The sequence below is a fragment of the Temnothorax longispinosus genome, chromosome 6 (assembly GCF_030848805.1).
Source record: "Temnothorax longispinosus isolate EJ_2023e chromosome 6, Tlon_JGU_v1, whole genome shotgun sequence".
In the NCBI taxonomy this organism is placed as follows: domain Eukaryota; kingdom Metazoa; phylum Arthropoda; class Insecta; order Hymenoptera; family Formicidae; genus Temnothorax; species Temnothorax longispinosus.
In genome coordinates this window covers 7,785,254-7,810,126 of record NC_092363.1, presented here as the reverse complement: position 1 = coordinate 7,810,126, position 24,873 = coordinate 7,785,254, and the positions used below count along the sequence as shown (strand labels likewise).

General features: G+C 37.9%; 1 long non-coding RNA gene across 1 annotated transcript; it reads right to left on the bottom strand.

Annotated features, from left to right (window-relative positions):
• Nucleotides 1–1,250: 1,250 nt before the first annotated feature.
• On the bottom strand, nucleotides 1,251–3,104 carry LOC139815061 (uncharacterized). Its single transcript, XR_011732656.1, has 4 exons — nucleotides 2,508–3,104; nucleotides 2,284–2,408; nucleotides 1,911–2,036; nucleotides 1,251–1,651 (listed from the first exon to the last, which is right to left on the bottom strand). It is a non-coding gene; the product is annotated as an uncharacterized lncRNA (long non-coding RNA).
• Between the last annotated feature and the right edge of the window lie 21,769 nt (nucleotides 3,105–24,873).

The following is a 24,873-nucleotide window of genomic DNA, read 5'->3' as shown; positions in this document are numbered from 1 at the left end:
TGTATCTCCAAAAATCTCGAAAAAACCTAAGCAGTATTATTTTTATTTCCAAAAAATTATTACTCAAGTGATACACATCACAAAATTACGTTACCTTATCAAAAAATGAGTCGCGCTTCAAGTGATCTATTATTACAATTACAAAAAAGAAATGATATCTCTTTAAATTACAGCGCGCAATTACAGAGAACATATATTTTTTGAGATACAAAGATTACGTCTACCACTTGTTACTTAGGTTTTTTCGAAGTATAATATTACTACTGCTTTTCTTCGATTAGAATAAAAAATTGAATCATGAAGAATTACACAGGTAACAGTACAAAATACAAATATTTTATTAAAATATTTAAACCCAACAAGGGAATACAAGGTATTTAAATACAAAGTTTATATATGTATTTTAAAAGATTTAATCGCATCGCAAAGAATTACAGAGGTAACAGTACAAAAAATAAAAATATTTTATTAAAATACATAAATTTTTCTTGTCAAAAAACTTGGCGCTGCTAGAGAGAGAGAGAGAAAGAGAGAGAGAGAGAGAGAGAGAGAGAGAGAGAGAGCCTTTTACAAATTACACACACACATCGCCCACACCCACTCGCTCGCACATACACACCAGGCTGACCTAATTTTGAGGTCTAGCAGCGCCAAGTTTTTTGACAAGAAAAATTTATGTATTTTAATAAAATATTTTTATTTTTTGTACTGTTACCTCTGTAATTCTTTGCGATGCGATTAAATCTTTTAAAATACATATATAAACTTTGTATTTAAATACCTTGTATTCCCTTGTTGGGTTTAAATATTTTAATAAAATATTTGTATTTTGTACTGTTACCTGTGTAATTCTTCATGATTCAATTTTTTATTCTAATCGAAGAAAAGCAGTAGTAATATTATACTTCGAAAAAACCTAAGTAACAAGTGGTAGACGTAATCTTTGTATCTCAAAAAAATATGTTCTCTGTAATTGGCGCTGTAATTTAAAGAGATATCATTTCTTTTTTGTAATTGTAATAATAGATCACTTGAAGCGCGACTCATTTTTTGATAAGGTAACGTAATTTTGTGATGTGTATCACTTGAGTAATAATTTTTTGGAAATAAAAATAATACTGCTTAGGTTTTTTCGAGATTTTTGGAGATACAAAGATTACGTCCACCACTTGTTACTTAGGTTTTTTCGAGGTATAATACTACTACTTTGTTTTTTTTTTCGAAGTGAAGATACTACTGTTTAAGTTTTTTCGAGATTTTTCAAGATACAAAGATTTCGTCTACCACTTGTTACTTAGATTTTTTTAAGGTATAATACTACCACTGTTTTTTTTTTCGAGGTAACAACATATACACTACTATGCGTGTACTTGGCGCCTTTCTTTACCTTTTTTTTAAAAAAGGTAATTTTGTACAGATATCACGCCTTTTTGCAGTATTACGCATTGTATAAACAATATGTACAGGGTGTTATTTCGAGGTATAATACTACCACTTTGTTTTTTTCGAGGTAATTATATTTACCGCATGTTGTTCCGCCGGCGCCTGATGCCTCTCCCAGACCTCCACTTTCTTTCACGCTGCTCGGGGTGTCCTTCGTGTTTCCTCGATGCGAAGCTGATGCTCCTTCCTGCGCGCGCGTCGATATGTTCTGTAACATAAAAATAAACAAATCGATTAAATAATTGTCACGCGCATCGAACATCTTATTCGTTATTCCGATTAATCTTTTCCTAAATTACTTCTTCGAAAAAAGTCTCTACGTTAGAATCAACTTGAATCAAATTTTTCGATTTATTTCTTTTTACTAATTTATATTTCGAAACACGGTTTAATGTAGCAACTAAATAAAAACAAACGAAAAAAGAGATTCTATAATATCTTTAGAAAAAATAAAAAATAACACTTACCAGAAGTGTTAGTACGCCGATGATGCCCGATGCCTCTCCCAGGCCTCCACCTCCTCTCAGGCTGCTCGAGATGTCCATCGTGTTTTCTCGATGCAAAGCTGATGGTCCTTCCAGCGTGGATATTTTCTGTAACATAAAAATAATCGAATAGATTAAATAATTGTCACGCTATTCGTTATTCAGATTAATACACATTCAATTTACTTCTTCGCAAAAAGGTCTCTACGTTAGAATCAACTTGAATCAAATTTTTCAAATTATTTCTTTTACTAATTTATATTTTAAAACACGGTTTAATGTAGCAACTGAATAAGCACAAACGAAAAAACAGATTCTATAATATCTTTAGAAAAAAATAAAAAGCAACATTTACCAGAAGTGTTGATACGCCGATGCCCGATGCCTATCCTAGGCCTCCTCCTCCTCTCAGGCTGCTCGGGATATCAGGTTCGCAGGATTCCCTCGCTGCTCCGATGTCACCTTCTGCGTCGTTATTTTCTGAAATATTCAAATGAACGATTCGATTAAGTAAAGACAGAAGAGATAGAACATTGTTGGACATAAGTGACATAGTACGTAAAAATCAGTTACACTCACCACTTTCTTTCCTGCTGTTCCGGCCGCAAAATCCACCACCACCTCCGGGTCAGATAAGAGTCTCGAGCCACATTGAGACTCGTGGCAATGCAGTGTGACTTCATCCATTAAGCAAAAAAAGTCAAGAAGCCATTTCGGCTATATTGCATTAATTTTACGACGTTGTTGCAATATAGTCGAAATGTTTCTTGACCTTTCTCGCTTAATAGAAATGTAATTGCTGAAAGGAATTAAAAATTGTTCTCTACTTTTTTTTTTTTTTTTTTTAACGTGGTGGAAATCTTCGAAAGACACCCTCGCCCTGTGGTAGGGAGGGGGAGTGTCGGATTCTACGCGCACGCGTACCACCGTTACGAGGGGCGCTTCAGAGGACCGAAATCCCCTGAGCCTCCCTCAGCGTGGCATCGCGCGCCCATAGCCTACCGACTAAAACCACCACGAGCAACCCTGACCTAACTTTCTAAGGGTGGTGGGTGTCGATCCGCAGACACACGCACCCCGCGCGACGCGACGACCTAATCGCCTAAACACTCTCAGGGTGGTGGATGTCGATCCGCAGACACACTCACCCCGCGCGACGCGACGACCTAATCGCCTAAACACTCTCAGGGTGGTGGATGTCGATCCGCAGACACACTCACCCCGCGCGACGCGACGACCTAATCGCCTAAACACTCTCAGGGTGGTGGATGTCGATCCGCAGACACACGCACCCCGCGCGACGCGACGACCTAATCGCCTAAACACTCTCAGGGTGGTGGATGTCGATCCGCAGACACACTCACCCCGCGCGACGCGACGACCTAATCGCCTAAACACTCTCAGGGTGGTGGATGTCGATACGCAGACACACGCACCCCGCGCGACGCGACGACCTAATCGCCTAAACACTCTCAGGGTGGTGGATGTCGATCCGCAGACACACGCACCCCGCGCGACGCGACGACCTAATCGCCTAAACACTCTCAGGGTGGTGGATGTCGATCCGCAGACACACGCACCCCGCGCGACGACCTAACCGCCTAAACACTCTCAGGGTGGTGGATGTCGATCCGCAGACACACGCACCCCGCGCGACGCGACGACCTAATCGCCTAAACACTCTCAGGGTGGTGGATGTCGATCCGCAGACACACTCACCCCGCGCGACGCGACGACCTAATCGCCTAAACACTCTCAGGGTGGTGGATGTCGATACGCAGACACACGCACCCCGCGCGACGCGACGACCTAATCGCCTAAACACTCTCAGGGTGGTGGATGTCGATCCGCAGACACACGCACCCCGCGCGACGCGACGACCTAATCGCCTAAACACTCTCAGGGTGGTGGGTGTCGATCCGCAGACACACGCACCCCGCGCGACGCGCTATTCTACGAAAAAATATTTTTAATTCCGTTATTTACTTGAAAATATTGATTGTCCATTTCTTTGTGTGATCCATTCTTTTAATTTAGAAATGTAATCAAGTACAGAAAAAAATTTTACTTCGCGTTCTATGAATATTGCGTTATACATACCTATATAAATATCTTAATTATATCCCATAAAAAGTTAAAATTTATATTATGTAGATAAAATTAAAAAATTAATAATGAAAAATTTCTCAAAAAACCGACCGCGAAAACCGTCCGCGAAAACACAAAGATGCGAAATATTTTTGATCAACCTTGTGCAGTCATTTTATAAATTAATATTTTTTTGTAAATTAACTTCTCGTTGTGCATTTTTTGATACAATCGATACTCGCGCGTAATTCGAATCGAACGTAATATATTATCTTTCGGCAATAATAATGATACGACAATGGAAGGAATTTTTCTCTTCTCTTTGATCTGGTCGATGCATGTTGCTCATGCGGTATGCATCTCGAAAATATATCAAATAAGATGTACAGTATAAAATGACGTGAGATCCGAAAAAAGAAACTTCCCGCACAATTGATATTATAATTGAATATTATAATTAATCAATAACTGCATTGTTATAATTAAATAATTAAATAATATATGCAAATCTTTATTTTATGATTATTGATATATTATTGCAAAACTGAATAATTGAATTATGACCACTAAAAAATACACATGTAAACTTTGTATTTAAATATATTGTATTCCCTTGTTAAATTTAAATAAAATTTTTTAATCTTATAAAATTGTTATCATACATTCTTTTCTAATTGACACAATGTAAAGATTTTTCAAAGTAGTGCAACAATTATTTTTTGAGGCAATATATATGTTCTCTCTGTAATTGGCGCTGTAATTTAAAGAGATATCATTTCTTTTTTGTAATTGTAATAGATCACTTAAAGCGCGACTCTTCTTTTTGATAAGGTAACATAATTTTGTGATGTGTATCACTTAGGTTATAATTTTTCGGAAATAAAGATACTACTGCTTAGATTTTTTCAAGATTTTTCGAGATATAAAGATTACGTCTACCACTTGTTACTTAGGTTTTTTCGATGTATAATACTACCACTTTCTTTTTTTTTTCGAGGTAACAACATATATACACTACTATGCGTGTACTTGGCGCCTTTTTTTACCTTTTTTTTAAAAAAGGTAATTTTGTACGGATATCACGCCTTTTTGTAGTATTACGCATTTTATAAACAGTATGTACAGGGTAAAGCTATTTGGAGGTATAATACTACCACTTTGTTTTTTTCGAGGTAACAACATAACAGGGTAACAACATAATACATATACACTACTATGCGTGTACTTGGCGCCTTCTTTTACCTTTTTTTTTAAAAAGGTCATTTTGTACGGATATCACGCCTTTTTGTAGTGTTACGCATCTTAATCTTATAAACAATATATCTTATAATCTTATAAACAGTTTATACAAGGTATGAAGCTAAAAGTGTTACGAGCTATTATTTCTAAAGAAAACAACAATTTAATATTTTGCTTAGTTTTTTTAAAATAATAATCTGTAACCCTTTTAGTTGTACACCTTGTATATATTTTTCAATTTTAACATAAAACATAATCGCAATATAGCATGATTAATGTTAATAAGTCGTTAACTGTAAAATTTTTTATTTATTTTTATTCGCGTGTCTTACTGAATGTTGTTCGCAACTGTATATGTTCAGGTATCGATATTTTTGATAATTACAGATGGACACCTGTAACACGTGTCTGAAATTTACCTGATTTGTTTATTCTTTTATTCCCTTTAACTAATCGCAAATTAATTCATTTTGATAAAAGCAATTCTGTTAAATTTCTCATACTTAACGCATCGTTTATAATTTTCTATTAATTATAAATATTAAATAGTACGATATATATATATATTCGTACTCATATCCTTGAAAATTATTTCGGGAATTCGAGCGAATGTCACAACTAGATAAAATTATCTTTCATATTTTAACAGTTAAGTAGGAACATATTTGAGTTGGCGATAAATGATACTCTGAAACCGCACGTGTGTGTAAATAATTCAGTAAAAAATATATAATCTTTATTTCAAAATACATTTGCACACACTACGTACCAAAAATATATAATATAATAACGTAGTTTTTGCTATTTAATTGATTGAATTTTAGAAAAGAAAAAGATTTAAAAGTATATAACTATGTCAGTCAATAAAGAGACATAGACGCAAATTGAATCATATATATTTAATTGCCTGCTCATTAAATATAAAGTGCAAACACATAGAAATTGTATATTTTTCTATACTTAAATGCAATAGAAAGAAATAATTAAACAAGTATCCTTGCATAGGAATATTATGCATAATTTTTACAAAACATATTTGAGATTCGCGCAATTGAGATATATAATAAAATTAATAACGATTCTATAAATCTTAGGTATATGTTAATAATACGACATGATCTTTTTAATCATGAACCTTACAAACTAACAGAAAAAGATTCGTATCCTAAATGCCAATAATTTTTCTAATGCAACAATAATACTGAAAATATATGGATAGAAATATATATAATAAATAATAACATAATTAATGATATACAAGAGCTTTTGTCGCGCATATCGATTTTCAATAATGGATATTATAACAAATACGTTTTACGTTCATTCGAAAACAAATTATGTGTATGTACACATAATAAAAATTGTATGAATTAAAATTATGTATATACTCATAATAAAAATGCGGAATTATTTTTGTCAGACATAATTTTAATTCATCCAATTTTTATTGTGTCAAGACATAATTTTAATTCATCCAATTTTTATTATGTCTAGACATAATTTTAATTCGTCCAATTTTTTTATTAGTCTAGACATAATTTAATTCAGCGAATTTTTATTATGTCATGACATAATTTTAATTCTGCCGCTAGGGAATTTTTAAGTCGATTTTTATGAATCAAGATTGAATTCGATGTCTAGGTGTCTCAGGTTGCCGATGACGAGGTCCACATAGTGCGCTTCATAGTTTTCGGTATCCAGGTGTATTAATACCTTCAATTCGATGTCCACGTGTTCTAGGTTGCCGATGACGGGTTCCAAATAGTGCGCTCTATACTTTTCGGTGTCTAGGTGTAATAATACGTTGAATTCGATGTCTAGGTGTCCCACGTTGCCGATGACGAGGTCCACATAGTGCGCTCCGTAGTTTTCGGTGTCTACGTGTATTAATACCTCGAATTCGATATCTACGTGTCCTACATTCAGATTTAAAGTTATTAATACACCTAGACATCAAAAACTACGAAGCGCACTATGTGGACCTTGTCATCGGCAACCTGGGACACGTAGACATCGAATTCGAGGTATTATTACATCTAGACACCGAAAACTACGGAGCGCGCTATCTGGACCTCGTCATCAGCAACCTGGGACACCTAAACATCAATTTCAAAATATTAATACACGTAGACACCGACAACTACGGAGCGCACTATGTGGACCTCGTCATCGGCAACCTGGGACACCTAGACATCGAATTCAAGATATTAATACACGTAGGCACCGAAAACTACGGAGCTCACTATCTAGACATTGTCATCGGCAACCTGGGACACCTAGACATCGCATTCAACGTATTATTACACCTGGACACCGAAAACTACGAAGCGCACTATGTGGACCTCGTCATCGGCAACCTGGGACACCTAGACATCGAATTCAACGTACGATTACACCTGGACACCGAAAACTATGAAGCGCACTATCTGGATCTTATCATCGGCAACCTGGAACACGTGGACATCGAATTCAAGATATTAATACACGTAGACACCGAAAACTACGAAGCGCACTATGTGGACCTCGTCATCGGCAACCTGGGACACCTAGACATCGAATTCAACGTACGATTACACCTGGACACCGAAAACTATGAAGCGCACTATCTGGATCTTATCATCGGCAACCTGGAACACGTGGACATCGAATTCAAGATATTAATACACGTAGACACCGAAAACTACGGAGCGCACTATGACGATCTCGTCATCGGCAACCTGGGATACGTAGACATCGAATTCAACGTATTATTACACCTGGACACCGAAAACTATGAAGCGCACTATCTGGATCTTGTCATCGGCAACCTGGGACATGTGGACATCGAATTCAAGGTATTAATACACGTAGACACCGAAAACTACGGAGCGCACTATGTGGACCTCGTCATCGGCAACCTGGGACACGTAGACATCGAATTCAACGTATTATTACACCTGGACACCGAAAACTATGAAGCGCACTATCTGGTCCTCGTCATCGGCAACCTAGGATACTTAGACATCGAATTCAAGCTTGATTCATAAGAATCGACTTAAAAATTCCCTAGCGGCACTTTCTGCCAAGCGTAGAGAACCTTCTTTTCCGGCAGCGGTGGTAATACGATGTAAGGATACGAAATCTCTCCAGATAAACATGAAGGAATTGACTCAATATATATTATATATATATACCTAATTTACCTAAAAATACCTAAATAGAAATCTTACTCCTGACCGATAAGTCTATCGACCTAATTTCGAAATACGCGCGCGATATCGAAACTGGCGATACCTGCGCCGCCAGCGTCGAAAAAGTGAAAGTAACGTTTCTGATTATGACGTCATCATACAAGACGTCGGCGTTAGAAGTAGAATACGTATCTTAAAAATAAATTTTCACATTTGGACTTTGCGTCGCAATATCTCCGCTCGTAGGGCACGTAGCGGAATATTATGAGAGAAACCCCCCCCTAATTGGACCCCAAGCTATCGATCAAGCCTACTTAGAACTTGATCCGTTCACTCGTTATCGAGATCTCAACATCTCGGGTACTCGCAACCCGTCGCGTCGCGTAAAAGAGTCACGGTCGGTCTCGCTCCGCGTGTACTTGGCGCGAGACACTACCGTGTCTCTTGATTACAGTGCTGTTAGAAAATTCAGCTTTACATTCGCTTGTTCGCGGTTTACCCATCATCAAGTAGGGTGAAAGTGAGAACCAGGTGTTCGACGTTCCTCGATTATTGCTGTTGCAATATCAAAAGCTTCCACATGACAAAGTAAAGCGGACAGACAATGTATTAACTTTTTATTTTAGCTTCGGCGAGTATTCATGTCGGGCGACATCTGGAACAAGCTCTCTTCTGTGTTCGTAAAAACGGATATAAACTAAACGACTTTTATAGATCGTGACAAGTATTGAATAATGCATCGCTATCTCTGTTACTTATATTGGTATCGTTGCTGCCAAACACATTAATTAAAGTCAACTGTTAAATTTAACTGATTTTTTTATTCTTCCTAACTCTTATACCTAGATATCGCAACATAAATGTAAACTTACGTAAAACTAATTACATAAAATTGTATAAGAAAGAGAAAAATATTTTATAATAATAAAAGTAATTCAAAACATGCCTAATTGTTAATCAAAACGCGTTCAAATATAGCGATCTTTTCACACACAGCATTCTTTATATTTCCCATAATCTCTATAATCCTCGTCCCTTTCCGCATTCGTTTCGGATGCGAAATATCGGGGTGTACGTAACTAGGGTGAACGTGAACGTCGGCCAATTAACGTTATAAGCACGTTACCGTTTAGTCATTCCGTTTTTCCAACGCGCGACCCTTAGAAATTGCTAGGGACAACATATCGTTACTGACAAGTGATATCTGTAATTCCCCTCAGTTCTTTGCGTACGCGTATTCGGTACTTAATGGTTTTATCTCTAATGGAGAAGCTATTCTGCCATAACATTTCGCATTGAGGCGTCCTTTTTATAGCGCGTAAAATTTCTCTTTCCTCTCCCCTCGATCCTGTTTATCAAACTTTCACCGACACCGTCTAATTAGAGCTGCGTTTTTGCCACGCGACATCGTTTATCCTTTAAAGATTCCCCATGGCGAAGAGAGCAGCCGTCATAAATTACAAAAACGGGTGCGCTCGTTCGCCGTCCTATTTACAGCAATAATATACGTTTAATTGCAATGTCAACGTTACAGCAAGGCACATCGTATCTTTCCCACTGAGATAATAATTACACGAGCGACAAGTAAGGGGAAGAAAGGGACGGGCAAAACCCGGACTTCCCACAATTCGCGCACGTACACAAATTCTAAAAAGAATATGACTGTATATATATGTATGTACATATCTCGTTGCAATGTCTCTCGCATACCATGAGATTAGCGCCGGTGCATAAACGCGACGCTCTCTCTGAGCGAAAGACAAGCTTTTAGCACGGTTATTCCGTATCACCTTATTCTCGCGGGATGTTAGTTTTTCATTAACCGCGTCGTGGGAAGCGCGAGAGCTGCACAGGCGGGCTGCTCGATATAAAAAAGTCCGCGGATAAATATGCGAGGAGCTTAACGCGACGACCAATCGGTGTGCGACAGGTCGCTGGAAAAAAACTTGTCGATATGGAAAAAAATATACAGCGCGGGAGTACGCGCAATGTGTCAGTGGTTCAAAAAAATTACCGAATCGTTGCGACGAGAATAGGAACAAAAATGCACTTCTGGCGTAGATATTATAAATAGTATAAGATCTTAAAACACGGTCTCACACAAAATGCCTGATACATGCGCCAATGAGAAATTGATTTCTTTTTTTCTCCATTTAAGAAAACTTTCTGGTGAAATCTTTGTCTTTGCATATTTATCTTGACTCTAAAGTTAGATTGAATTCTGAAACCTGTGCCACAAAGGATTGAACTTTGCGGCGTAGAATTAAGAGATAAACTTCTCAAGAAACTTGCTTTAAATAAATAATACGAAATATTTTTAAGTTTGTCCCGATAACGTCATATTTGTATAACAATTTTAAAACTCTCTTCATCCGTCGAATCTCTCTCAATACAAAAATATAAATTTTCTATTATAATAACTGACAATGAGAAATACCAAATGAAAGAAGAATCGAAGCTAAATCCAAATCAAACGAGGAGGGCGAACAAACAGGAACGACGTCCTTCTTTCTCCTAGCACTTGTAGCGATCGCGTTTCAATAGGTAATGCGGCGACACACACGGAACAGCTTACAATACTGCTTGCCATTTCAAGTTTTTGCGCGTGAATGGTAGCGCAACGACCTTGCATAAACAATACATAACAGCTGTGCGTCGTAAACAACACCAAGCGCAGATAGAGACATATTATCGTCTCGAAATATTCAATACATCATATACTTAGTGAAATTATGCCGAATATCTTGCATTTTACAATTACAAATTAATTTAAACCTTAATTGATGAGTTTTACTTCAATCTGGTGAATATGTATGTAAATCTATGTTACAAATAATATGAATTTGAATTGTTACGCGCGTATTATTTAATTTTTTTCTCTGTATTTCAAAATAATTCGATCAATAACTTGTCAAAACAATCATTATTTAATCGCTCTTTCCTATTGTCTTGAATTAATAAATTCCGCTATGCTATCGACGTGCAATTTCCCCTCGTTGTTGTCAGCCAACAGGTGCCCCCTCGATATCGTGTCATTTTCTTCATGAAAAGTTGAGAAGGAGGGAACGAAAAGGGGGAAAGACTTTGCGAAAGATTGTTTGCCGAAGAAAAAGAGGACGCTTATAAAACTTGTATCTCAGGGACGCGACCGATCGAGAAAAGAGACGAGTTTGACGAGCCGCGTATTGGGTATGATAGAGCGCAAGGCGGATCAAAGTGAGGATATCATTTTAAAGTATGTCTTAAGATGCGGTGGAGTGAAACACACCGCGACGCCGATCGTCGACACGTGGAAGTGGAAAAGTTTCTCTTCGACACTCTGGGACACCACTTAGTGAACGCTCTGGGGTCTTAGCGGGATCATAACGATACGCCGCGATGTATAACGATACCGTCGCGCGTCGGCGCCGCCGTCGTCTCTGGATGACATTCAATCTTTCAAGTACGTCTCTTGACTACCTTGAAAGCAAGATCATGCTAAACGTACCTACATTAGTAGCGCTAAAAATATAACCTTAGAAATAATTTATATCTGTCGCGGTTTGCCTTATTTCCGCGCTATAAAGTGCCGCCGCGCCGTCGTGTTTATTTTATTATTAGATCGCGGTATTCCAGTCACCGTGATCAATCGGTGTCTCGATTTTGACGAAATATTTAATGAGGCGAGGGAGTTAAAATTCTCGTAGTCGCGAATCAAGCGCGAATTGAAGTTCATTATAAAATCTGGATACCATCGTTGTTCTTGATATAGATTCGAGAAACGATGCACACGGGCCACACAATTATATCTGACCGAATTAATTACACGGCTTTAATTATAGAATGCACGCGAGCGAGCGAATGAACGAGCGACACGTTAAGCGTCGGCGTTGAAATCCAATTTCCCGCATATTCGCGTACTTGGCCGCCCCGCGGACATCAATTTTGGGACGCCCCTTGTGCCGGCGGAGGATGCGCGAGCCTAAACCCACGTCGTCTTAATTAAATTGAAGGAAAAGGCGGTTAGAGCATACACGACTATAAACTAAATTCCCGGTCGTCCCCGCTCGGAAAGTCGACACCTGGCAAAATTTCCTCTGGCCGGTAATGACTCGTAATTACAGGGTAGAGCGTAGAAAAATGATTGCCGTGGAGAGAAAGCTCGCTCCGTGCCATCGATCCGACAGACAAGCCCTCCTCTCCGCTCCCTGCGCACTTCTAATCTCTATTAAGCTCCGCTCGCGAGGGAACTTTCGGGATAAAGTTTCGCGCAACTTTTATTTCGGAAAAGTTACGAGGCAGGTAGTCGTTCTGATTTAACGATTAAACCTCGCTAGGGGACACTCGTGCCGCGTATTAACGGAAACGAGTGGACGCGTGTAATGTAACGTCGCTTTTTCTCGGACCACGCTTCCCCGTTTCGATATCTTTACTGATTATCTTCTAACGACATTCTCTTACGACAGATCGGAATACGCGTGCTGAATTAACGCAACAGTATAATGAATTCCTTTCGAGAGCGCACAGTGACCTCGCGCAACCGCTAGCAGGTCCAACGTTATCCACTGCGAACTGCGAGACAGGTATAAAGGCGGAAATGCAGTTGCACGCGACGGATATAACGATGCGCTTGCTCGCTCTCAGAGGGTATTTTATTTTTACAACGCTGCTCGTACTAACGTGTGTATGCGCGCGCACGCGCTTGATACCGTACATAACGCGATTACCGCTGCCACTTAATTATATCATACAGATAAATTTTACAGCGAGGTGAGTCTGGGCGGAAGACACTTTGCGAGCGATGATTTCTATTTTAACGACGTTGAATTTTCCATTACAGAAAATCCCTCTCACCGATTTCGTTATCAAGCATGCTCTCTCTCCCTGCATGCTTGCTGAATATAATAATCACACGGCTGCTCGAGCGCGAGAGATATGAGCGCAAATATTTATTACGCGCCCGACTTGCGCTCGGCTGTTGATAACGATCACCCCCCCATTGTTCGCCGTTCACCTCAAAGAGATAACTTGACTATTCTATTGAACGGAATACGAATTTTAAATGCTCAAATTTTTAATTTATTCATTTCTTATTACTTTTCCGATAACGTCGCCAATATATTAATGTATTAAAAAATTTTCTCACAAATAGCTTAGTGCGTCTCGCAACTTATGGAGACTCTCATATTCCTACGAAGGATTAAACACGTTAATCGCTTTACACAATGTTACGTGTCCTATATTTTATATACAAGGAATTTTCAAGCCATACCCACGTCACCGTTATTTCGAGATTCGACCACAGAAACGATTTGTACTCACACACCTTTTATTGGATCGTTATTTGCGCGAGATTACAATGCCGCACGAACAAGCGTTCGTCGTATCCCGCGGGCACAGCGGATGTCGCCATTTGTTCGAGACGTCATTTTTCAAGAACGTACCATTTCTGGAATTTATATTCTTCATCGGTGACACGCGCGGGCGAGTCAGCCTATCGCTTTTCTCATTCCTCCGACTGCTCTCGTGACTGCGACGAGAATTTAAGACTGCATATCACATTGTTCATAACGACAGATTCGGATATTTCGATCTTTCCATCTCGCAAACATAAATTTCCTGAAAATTCCCGTGTTTACTGTGCGTGGAGCATTATTACAAAGCATCGACAATGCTTGATATTTTCTCTGCGTCACAATGTAACAAATATACAATATACGTGCAATAATATACGTATCGAAATAAATCAATATTGGAAATAAATAAAATATATCGGAATATAACTCTAATCTCACGAGTTTCACGAGTAAATTTTTCTCCGAAATCGCTTTTAGCCGAAGAGAATTCTGTTTTATATTTATAAATGAATAAGACATAAATTAATTCTATAACATATACATAATACAAATATATAAATAGATATATAAACAGACAAATAACTTGTACATTTACAAATAAATTTTCTTTCAGACAGTAAGCACTAGGACGAACGGTAGGATAAAGGAAAGAAGAGCATTTTGAATGTTAATATAGAATAGAGCGAAATGCATAAGAGCACACATGACCGCGTATGACGAAAAGTGAGGGAAGCCCCCGATGCAATGACCAATGCATTGCAGTTCGTAAAAGTGGCGATAAATCATTCCGGCTGTAGGTGAATCGCGGGATCTTGGAGCAAAGTGGGTCGAGTTTCGAAAGGGTGCTCTCCTCCCGATTTGACACTGCCGGAGGTAGGTACGGATATTTAGTCCCCGGCTGTGCAGTGGAAACTATTCGCGGCCCGTATTTCGAGAGGGAGAGAATAATTTGGGTCACGAGTCTGGCACAATGGCCGATCGTAGAGTACCAAAGCGTGAAATTCAATTGAACGGGTAAATTCAGAAAAGACAACGGACCCGTCGTTGCCGATACCGATCGAGACGCCTCGCCGCGCGTTCTTCGTTCTTCGTTGCATTCGAACGTTGCGCAAATGCATTTCGTTGAATGCGATATACGCGCAGCGAACGGTACTCGCATCCGCAAATTTGAATCGAATCGTGCAAGAAGAGATACAATCCTTACCTATACGAAAGAAATCAAATTTTAATTCAGAGAAAGCAAAAAGAAACCTTGATACTAATTAAAGCAATTGAAAACAATTTTAGTTTAAATTTACGATAAAAAGGCAGAGAAACTTGGAAATAACAAATTAAAATGGAAAAATCTTAATCATAAATATATGTTAAAACTGGTGGTTTAAACTGACCTAAGTCAAATGAGCTCTGTTGCATTTACAATTGCATTGGAGTAAGTCCATTTCTGAAATTTTTCGTAAAATCGAGACGATTTATGGGGCGATTTATCTCTATTATCGTGGCAATCGCGAACGCTCAAATCGCAATCGAGTGTACTATTACATCCTCTATCTTATGTCCTTTTATGTCCGAATGAAACCGCTAATATCACGCACTTTAATAAGAATTAACGCGATAAACGCGCGTAACTAATAAACCACTCGACGATGACCCACTTGAAAATCGATATAGAGCCAAAAGCGTCCTCGTCGCCGTCTCCGACGATCGATAGGAATACGCGCGGATATATACGTGCGAGGGTTAAATCGCAGGAACAGTATAAACGGCGATAGGAACCGCGGTGAGGTATTCCCAGCTGGGTTGCGTGACTACGCATAATAATCGGGCATAGCCACGCGTTCGTTCGTTCGTTCCTATCGACATCTCGAGAGCGTGCAATGTGTGTAATACGCGCAAGCATAATGTTCGCCAAGCTTGCTCTGCTTTATCTCTCTCTCTCTCTCTCTCTCTCTCCCTCTCCCGTCCGGTCCAAGTTTCCTTCATTAAAATAGTCAGTCAATGCTCTAAGGTGCATAAAGCGTATATAAAGCGAGTAATTATTCGGTGGACCGAGTGGCATATATGCATACGCGCGTGCACGTGTATACGTAATACCTAGCCGGGCGTACTGCCGCCGCGCACGGGCATCTGTGCCCGTCTTTCCTCATAGAATAATGCGCATATTAATGCAGTAGGGTATAAATTAGTTGAGATCTGGCTAGACGAGCCGGAGCAACACACGTACACACTGAAACGAAAAGCATCTACCTCAGCGCACATACGAGTCTCTCGCGTGCCCGCGTCTCTTCCTCACCCTCTCACTCTCTCTCTCTCGCTCTCATTCTCGCGCGCGCAATACCGAGCATATGTGTACTTATAAACGTGACAAGTAGGACAATGAAACCTGCACGCGTTCTACGTGTTTCCTGGCAACCTCTGCTCTTGATTTATCTAACACTGTTGCGACACCCCGAAGTCGCGCCCGAAAGCATCCCCTTTTACGCTCTATAAACGAGACAGAAACGGTGGATTTAACAGGTGCAAAACGCGCGTGTCACAAAATACGCGACAAGTAAAATCGCTATTTTGTAACGCGCGCTATTCTTTAAGTCATATCACGGCGAATCATGAAAAGATGGATAAAAGTTTCTTCCTCAAGACAAAAGTAATTTTCACACACTTAAAAAATATTGTCAGAATTTATAACACGAAAGTTTAGTAAGTTTACTTTATCAAAAATCGAATGCGCGTAACGCGCTTTTTTTTGCATCCTGCAATCCTGCATTTTTATGAGGAAACGAAAAACGGCAGCTTCAATTTTTGGCATTTATTGTCGAAAGAAAGGCTACTAAATTCCGATATAATCGGATGATCCGTTTTTGGGTGATCGTGTTCACGGAATTACCGACTCACCGGGACAAAACGCCTGCGCGGATATCATCCCAAAAATGGTGGAATCATGTTTGAGGATTAAAACATGTAAATCCATCAAGGTCTCAAAGTTCAATTTTCAACCGATCCCCATTCAATGTGCCGCGCTTCGTATAAACTATAAACGAAAGTATAGATCAATTTTTCAATGCGCCACACGGAACATACTAAATCTCGAAACTGCGACGACGCGGATAGAATGCAGCTGAATGAGATAATATTGTATATCTGGTTGCGCCTATACTGACAATGAATGACGATCGCTCGCGACTATTTTATATGCGAACTGTGCCGCACAAGCATGCGAAGCCGGTCATTTTGATTGGTTACTCTACTCTACGTGCAGTCTCAGTCATTTTCTCAGCAAACAAAGATATCAAGTTCCACACGCAAGTATTTTTACCGCATTTGCGTGCGATTTCAATACGCGACAAAATACACGACAACGATGTTCACTATTGCATATTTACTCGACTATATCTCTTTGATGTTTTTTTAACGGTAAAGCTTATATTTTAGCCTGGGACTGCGAAGCAAATTGGCAAAGCTAATGCCGGGACGGAGAGATCGATCCAGTAAAAGTAATTTAGTGGCCGGTCCCACTTTAAAAGTACTATTGAACTCGAAACCGATCGACTTGGTTACTTCAGAATAGTTCGCAAATACGAATTAAATGTGCCGGAACGTAAACATGCGAATCTTCAAAACCCAAGTCGAAATCAAACATGGTAAGATAAATTAATGCAACACATATTCTCGTTATCGTTTTATATTCTACGTAATACTTCCTATAATATAATATCATTTAAATATTAATTTAGCACACAGACGCCAGATAAACTACAAAAACAGTAAGCGTTACTTACAATTAATGCAGTTTCGAAAGATCAGTTTTTCGAACGAAATGAGATCGCAGAATTATCGACGAGTTCCAATAATTATCACTCCAGGCAATTATACGGAGCATAGCTGTTAATTGTTTGGTTATTCTATATCGATATAATAGGCTGAGCATTAATAATTCTATTTGCTTAATCAACCATGACATCAAGAAGTATTTGTGTCGATGATTATGGATCGCGTATTGCACTAGGATTATAACAGACCACATGTCGAAGAACTAATTGATTAATTGCGCGAATAAATCATTTCGCATTGTCGCGGTAAACAGCAATCTATTAATTTTATATATGTATACACACACATATGTGTGTACGTGTGTATGGCCTTATTATCAAAAAATCAAGTACAAATATTAGATTTTATTATTAGAAATAATATAAAACGGAAAATATTTTTTATCGGTAATCTCTTTAGTATTCGTGTTACGTTTCTCTGTAACAATACAAGTGCAATAAGCTAAAATAAATCATTTCTATTAATTAATATTTAATATTTTAATTTTTTCTGTAATACTGTTTTCGGACGACACAGCACGGCTTCCGATAGGTTGAAAATTTTGTCTATTGCTATTTGCTATCGCTATCGTTTAGCACTGTGCAAAGGGCTTTAACTTGACTCGCGACTCTCGTGTCGTGTCGCGCGACTTCAGAATAAAGTTGCCGTCGTTTTCGGAGCACGAATGAAAGATAGCGGATCCTAAATCGAGTGACGCCGCGACGTGTTTAATTAACGATCACAATTTATTAACGTTTAACTTCGTATTTAATCGTGTTTTGATATGTGATCGTAGGGGATAGACACAGTGCTCTAATTAATAACTTAATACTGATGCTAATTTATGACATTATAATAATTTGACGCGTGCTCTTTAAAGAAAACATTTTAATATTTAACATGTCTGAAAAATTACATAGCTATGATAATTGTGTCCATTACGTAAGAAAAATAGTCTTACAAGAAGATATGGTTTGGGGAATTCGTTCGAAGAATGAAGCGGAGACTTTCGCAATAGAGCTTCATGGTGCAGGACTAAGTCAATTTAATCAAGTAATGCACCTAGTACACGGTGCAGCTTGAATAGACCTCCAGAAAGACATTAATGGACCGCGATCTTTATAATCTTCGTTTAAGCTATCTACTTCGATAAATATATCAGATAAGTATGGATTTTCCGCCACAATGTAGGGACAGCGAACTTTTAAACTACTTTCTCGAAGAATGACAAATCGATTTATTTTGATATTAAGTGAAGCGTTACGTCGCGTGCGATATTAAAAAATTATGAGAGCCATTTTATAATCGTTATCTTTTTGGTGACACGATTGATTATAAAATGGCGCAAGAAAATATTTATATATACTTCAAATTTATCTCGAGAAATTTATATATTATATATATATAAGTATATATATATAAATTCTTGAAATCTCTTTCCCAAGAAACTCGGACACGTTACATAAATATGATAACGTAAATTTTCCATGATTCGTGAGCTAAATAAACATATTTGTCTGTGTACACGATCTTCTTGGCTGCGCTAGATAATATGAAGCATTAAAACGTCCCACGACTGCGCGTCACTGTGGGAATAAAAGTTTCCTTTGCGAGCTTATCGTACGCGGCATTTTTCAATGTCCTATTTGCCAGCGACGAGAGGGAACGGATAAAAAACCGCTGCACGTAGTGAATTTGATATAATACCCCGCGCAAATGAACTTTTCTATCGACTAATTACAAGCGCAGGAAATTCGCGTAAACGGCCCAACCCAGAACGAAATAATTAAAATTAACGAGCCAATTTTTGCGCCCGTAATACCAGGGCACGCCGAGCTGAGCGCGGCGCGTTTGATTAAAACCGAACGATTAGATGAACGGGGTCACATTTCCGTGACCTTATCAGTTACCTTAAATTGGCCCATTCGCGTCTAATTAAGCTGTTGGTAAGTTTCATGATGAAAGTGCCGTAATCGCAGCAAAATTATTGCCGTACATTCAACGTGATCTTCGCTAAAATCGTTTGTTTCAAATACGAAGACGTTCAAACCTCTCTCGGGAGCGCATATCCGCTTCCTATGTACGAGTGCAATGTATTTATATATATACAATGAGCCATCATACGCGCGATACATAGGCTAAATCATATTTGATAAAAAAATTGGAGGGTATCATATGTATATATCTCTCTCAATAAACGTCTCACTAACAGTCGCGTAATAATTTGATATCATGAATAACGCTGTATGTATGACCACAAAACTGATTACACTCCTATTAACTGCCGATATCGATTCCACGTATATACTATTGTATCTATATAATATACGCGTATACAGCTAATACCGTCCTCATGGCTGCGTCGCAAATATGCTTTTAATATTTGCGATACATACGAGAAAATAAATTGATTTAAAAGCTTTCGAAGATAATTCCTTTATCGATTTCAACATATTGCGATATCATTCTACAGCTGTGTCTCTATACCAAGCAAAACCGACCAAATGTTTGGTTTCCAAATTGCATTTTATTGTCTTATCACGCAACATATGATTATGTTTGTTGATATTTCTATTTAAAAAAAAATTGCAATAACTATAAATGGGAAACAGAACCGAGTAAATTCAAGATGATCAAACGATAATCAATAAGCAAAATGAGTTTTATAATTCAATATAAAATAAGACCACACAACCAATGCTTCCAAATTATTTAAAGTCGATTAACCTAACGCGACAAATCCATGTTGTAATAAAATGTTATAATTTTATACGAATAGTTTGTATTTCTTAAAAAACCAAAATATAACTAATTAGCCGCACTTTATCTTGATAGTGCGCAGATCATTAAAAATCTTGCAGACTTTTACTAAAAAATAGAAATTTTTTCTTCGTTTCAAATACAAATAAAATAAACATTACGTAGGAAAAGAGTTCGTTTAAGTTCGAAAATGAGCGCGCTATTTAATACAGCGTGCGTAAGAAAAACTAATTATCCGGTTCGCTCGGCACAGTTTCTGTGTAATTACACGCCCGATAAAAAAACCTTCAAGACGGTGCCTTCGAATTGTCACACAAGTATCATTAATGCCTCATTCTGCTCGGGAATGCCGCTCAAATTCTTCGGATCATCTAAGTGTCGTTAATGCTCGCCGTATTCGCGAATGACATTACGCTAGAGTAAGTACCATCCGTCGCGAGAGACGCGCTGCATTGTTACACCGAAAGATAAACACCATGGGTTGAATTCCATTTCACTCGGTAATTACTATTCTGTTTATTCTACTGCGAAGTTATGCGACCGATTCTCGAACACGCATACGGTCGATTGACGAGGTATCGGTAAGTGTTTAACAACGAATAGACCCTGGTTGTCATTTGCCTAAATTATCGTAAAAGCTAGAAATATTCGAGAGATTTAACCAAGCTATTGTCCGCTAATGTATAATCGATTTTTCCTTAATTCAAGCTAGCACGTAAGATATCTTTTTCTCGAAGAATGAAAAATTATGTTATATTATTATTGCTGATATTAATGAATATCAGCAATTATTTTAGATAAAAGTGCGCTTAACATTTCTTATTCATTTTATAAGAAAAAATTTCTCTTAAAATTATGTTTTTTACTAAAAATTTCTCAATTGTATGTATCTGTGCAATCCTCGCTTTTCACAAGGCCCAGCGTAAGTATTTGATGTAAAATGTAAAACAATTTCATATAGCAATGAGCAACTCGAAAGAGCGATGTTTTTCGTATACTTAGTCATTTCTATAAAATCGCCGAGTTAAAAGGAATCTTTATAGATATCTGATGTACCGAAAGAACACATCGCTTTAAGGATTGAACATGCTTGTTAATACTGCAGAACTACTCACAGTGACGAGGATAAAAAACGAAGAACTTTTATTAACCTGCGACGTTTAACATTACGTTTCCATTTCATGTATCGGTATAATGAAGAGTAAATTCAGAATTCTTTCATACTACTGTGCTGAAAATTGCGCGAAGAAGTAAGAGACTTGCGGTCGTTTGCGAAAGAACCGACGGCCGTTTCGTTACGATAATAAAAATTGGATTACAAGTTTCTCAATCTTCTCCGTACTACTTTTTTCATATGCAAGTGAATTTTCGTGAATATTCCGACGATGATGTACCTAAAAACGACACCATAAAACTCGTCGGCTTAAATTCTGAATATAATTTCAGGAAAAATATGTTCCGCAGTACGGTAAGATCTGTACGAAAGTAATAAAAAATTTTTAGAGTTCAAGTCCTCAAAAGCGACGATTTTACGAGGTTGTAATCGTTAAATATAATTACACAGTTTCATTTAAATTTTTTAAATAATAGTAATTATTGTGTTTTTTTTTTTCGTTTTCTTAATTTTAAGAAATACATTAATTAAATAATATAAATATAAATTATATAATGGTCTGACTTTATATAATATATGTTATGGTCAAAGCCCGTAACGCAGGCAATCCTAGGATTGACTAATCAATTCTGGCAAACGGCCAAGCGTCTTGGTCAAAGTTTTGTATATGATATGTGTGTGTATAAACAATACACAAATAGGCGGAGTCCCTCCCCCGCATAAAAAAACTAATCTAACTCCCAGCCTATTCCTAAAAACTGCTTTAATCAAGACGCTTCATGGACATTCCGCAGAATTTATCAGTCGTGTTTCGGGCTTTGACCACACATATACATATATCATTCAAACTTGACTTAAAAGAAAATAATAAATCTAATATGTGGACGTGCTTGATCTATTTTTTATAAAGATTTCTGAATACAAACATATTCTTATCTTAAGTCTACGAAATATCTTAAATCTTCCACTTTCTCTACAATGATAAAGTAAGCGAGTGTGATATATTACGCCTGACGCACGCGGTAACCACGTAAACTCATCTGTAAGCCGTTCGCGATCTTATCCGTACGGCCAGGCTCGGATGAAAATTCCGTGATAACATTTTGTACAGCTGCATTGTTAATCAAAGGAAACATCGATTAATTAACGTTTCTCGCGGAGGTTTGGCAAGAAAAAGAGGAACGACCGCGCTAACGTCAACTTGCGCGATAAACGAGACGAGCAAAGGGGCTGACAAAAATAAGACAAACTCCTCACTTAGAGGGAAAGGCACGAGGGAAAGTGCCGTCGAATTACAGTCAATTCATCTTCGGGCGCAAACGTAATAAAATGTGATTGTCCTGTGGGAAAAAAAACGTGCACTATTACGATTCAGCTCAACGTTTCTTTTTATATATATACTGTCGAAACATCTCGATACTCTATATAAATGTTCACGCTATTTACAGATGGTGTAAGGTACAAAAACAGACGATAAATGGCTGCGTTCAGCATAGAGAAAATTGCTCGGAAAATTGCTTTGCAAATATCGCAAAATTCGTGAATTTGAGTGGGATATACTCTTAGCTTAGTCAAAATTAAAAGTATACAAGCCAATAATCGAAAAATGATAGTAATAATACACGTCACAAAAAATCTCAAAATTATATGTAAGAAAAATAAGAAATAATGCCTTTGCATCAAATAACTTGTAATTTTTTATTCTATAATTATCGATTTGACAAACTTATTTAAATACAGTTCCTTTTAGCCTTCCTTATAAAATCATTATCGCTGAAGGCAAATTTAGTTGGTTCGAGTTAGCCCATATAGGAATCTACGTATTGGAATTTACGCGAATTCCGAACGATAATTTCGACGGAACGATAATGCATAGCAGATAGATTACAGCCGATTACGATCACTTGAAAATTAGCGCAAACGCGAAGCGATAAATCGGCTCTTCCGAGCGCATCATTTCTTCATCAAACGTGCGCGTTAGGAACTTGTCGATAGTCCTCCATGAACTACATCGACCAAGCGCGATTGTCTTGGTGAACGGCTTGCCTTCACCATTGACATCTGGTATCCAGAGCATCGTCATTATCGCTAAAAAGACGAACATTCCTCGCCACGCAATACTCTACCTACCGGCGTGCTATGTAATAAAGGGATTCCTTCGGCTGACTGGAACGCAGTTGTGGGTGTCATTTCTATTTTCAAATTAGTCCTGTTCGTCTCTACGCGATAGGCGATATAGCGGAAGAATGTGCGACCCGTTCTAAGTCACGGATGAGAAGGACGATCACAAGACGGACTTGAATTTATTATAGACCTTTATGCAGCAGACGCTACCGCGCCATTGAACAAAAAGAAAACGAGCTTCTCGCGTAGAATCTATATTTCATGTAGAATTAATCGTCGCTTATCCTACGTGCAATAATTAATTATACAGGATATATCGAGTAAAAAATATTTATTCCCTAAACTATTTTTTGGAAAATGTAGAACGCTTCGTGTAATTAATTTTTACACATGTGACAAACATCGATCACCTGTGTATAAAATATAGATGCCACGTGAAAAATAGTAAAGCTATTAATTATTTGCATTTTTTTCCGGAATATTAATCATTAAATTTTTTAGTAGTAAAAGAAATTTTGTGCGTTCTATAATAAATATATACTATTCTATCTTCAAACATTACGCGACAGCGACGTAATGGTACCTATAGCAATATTTTATTGCAGATATCGATAATCGGCGATAAAACATCGGTTATTATATCAAACATCCTTACAATCTGATTAATTTTGAATTGTGTTTATATACTATTCACGGACTGTCGCATTGTAATTTCATTCCTGAGCAATTAATACACCGATCGTAACCGATGCACGTAATGGGTCCATCGTTCGTGCAGATTGACAAACGGAGAGCAAATAGGAATAGCGATGCCGATATTTGCGTACAGCCACGGTGTAAATAACGCGTATCAAAGGACATGCATATGAGCATATAACGCTGTCGAAGGCCTGTTTGCCCTGCCAAATTTAACAAGACTTATGATAAATAGACTTGATCTAGACAACTTAGCTTAATTCGTCTAGATACATATATAACCTTATTTATCAATATATGATTTCTCGAGTAAATAGTTAAATCGCGTTCCATAATTAATCAATTCAAATTTATCACATTAACTTAATTTATATTAATGCAAGATGACGTGACATGAAAAAGATAAAAGTGATGGATATCGTGTATGTATATCGACGTTAAATCATGACTATCATCAGGTAGCATCAATTCCTACGAATTGCCGTGATCGAGCTGTCGATCGGACCGATCCGATCGTAGGATAAAATTCTCGCTATGTTATGGCGCGGTAACGCGCGCGTTTTATTATTTTAACCGGGAAATAAGTCATAGATGCACCATGGAATCCGAGTGCC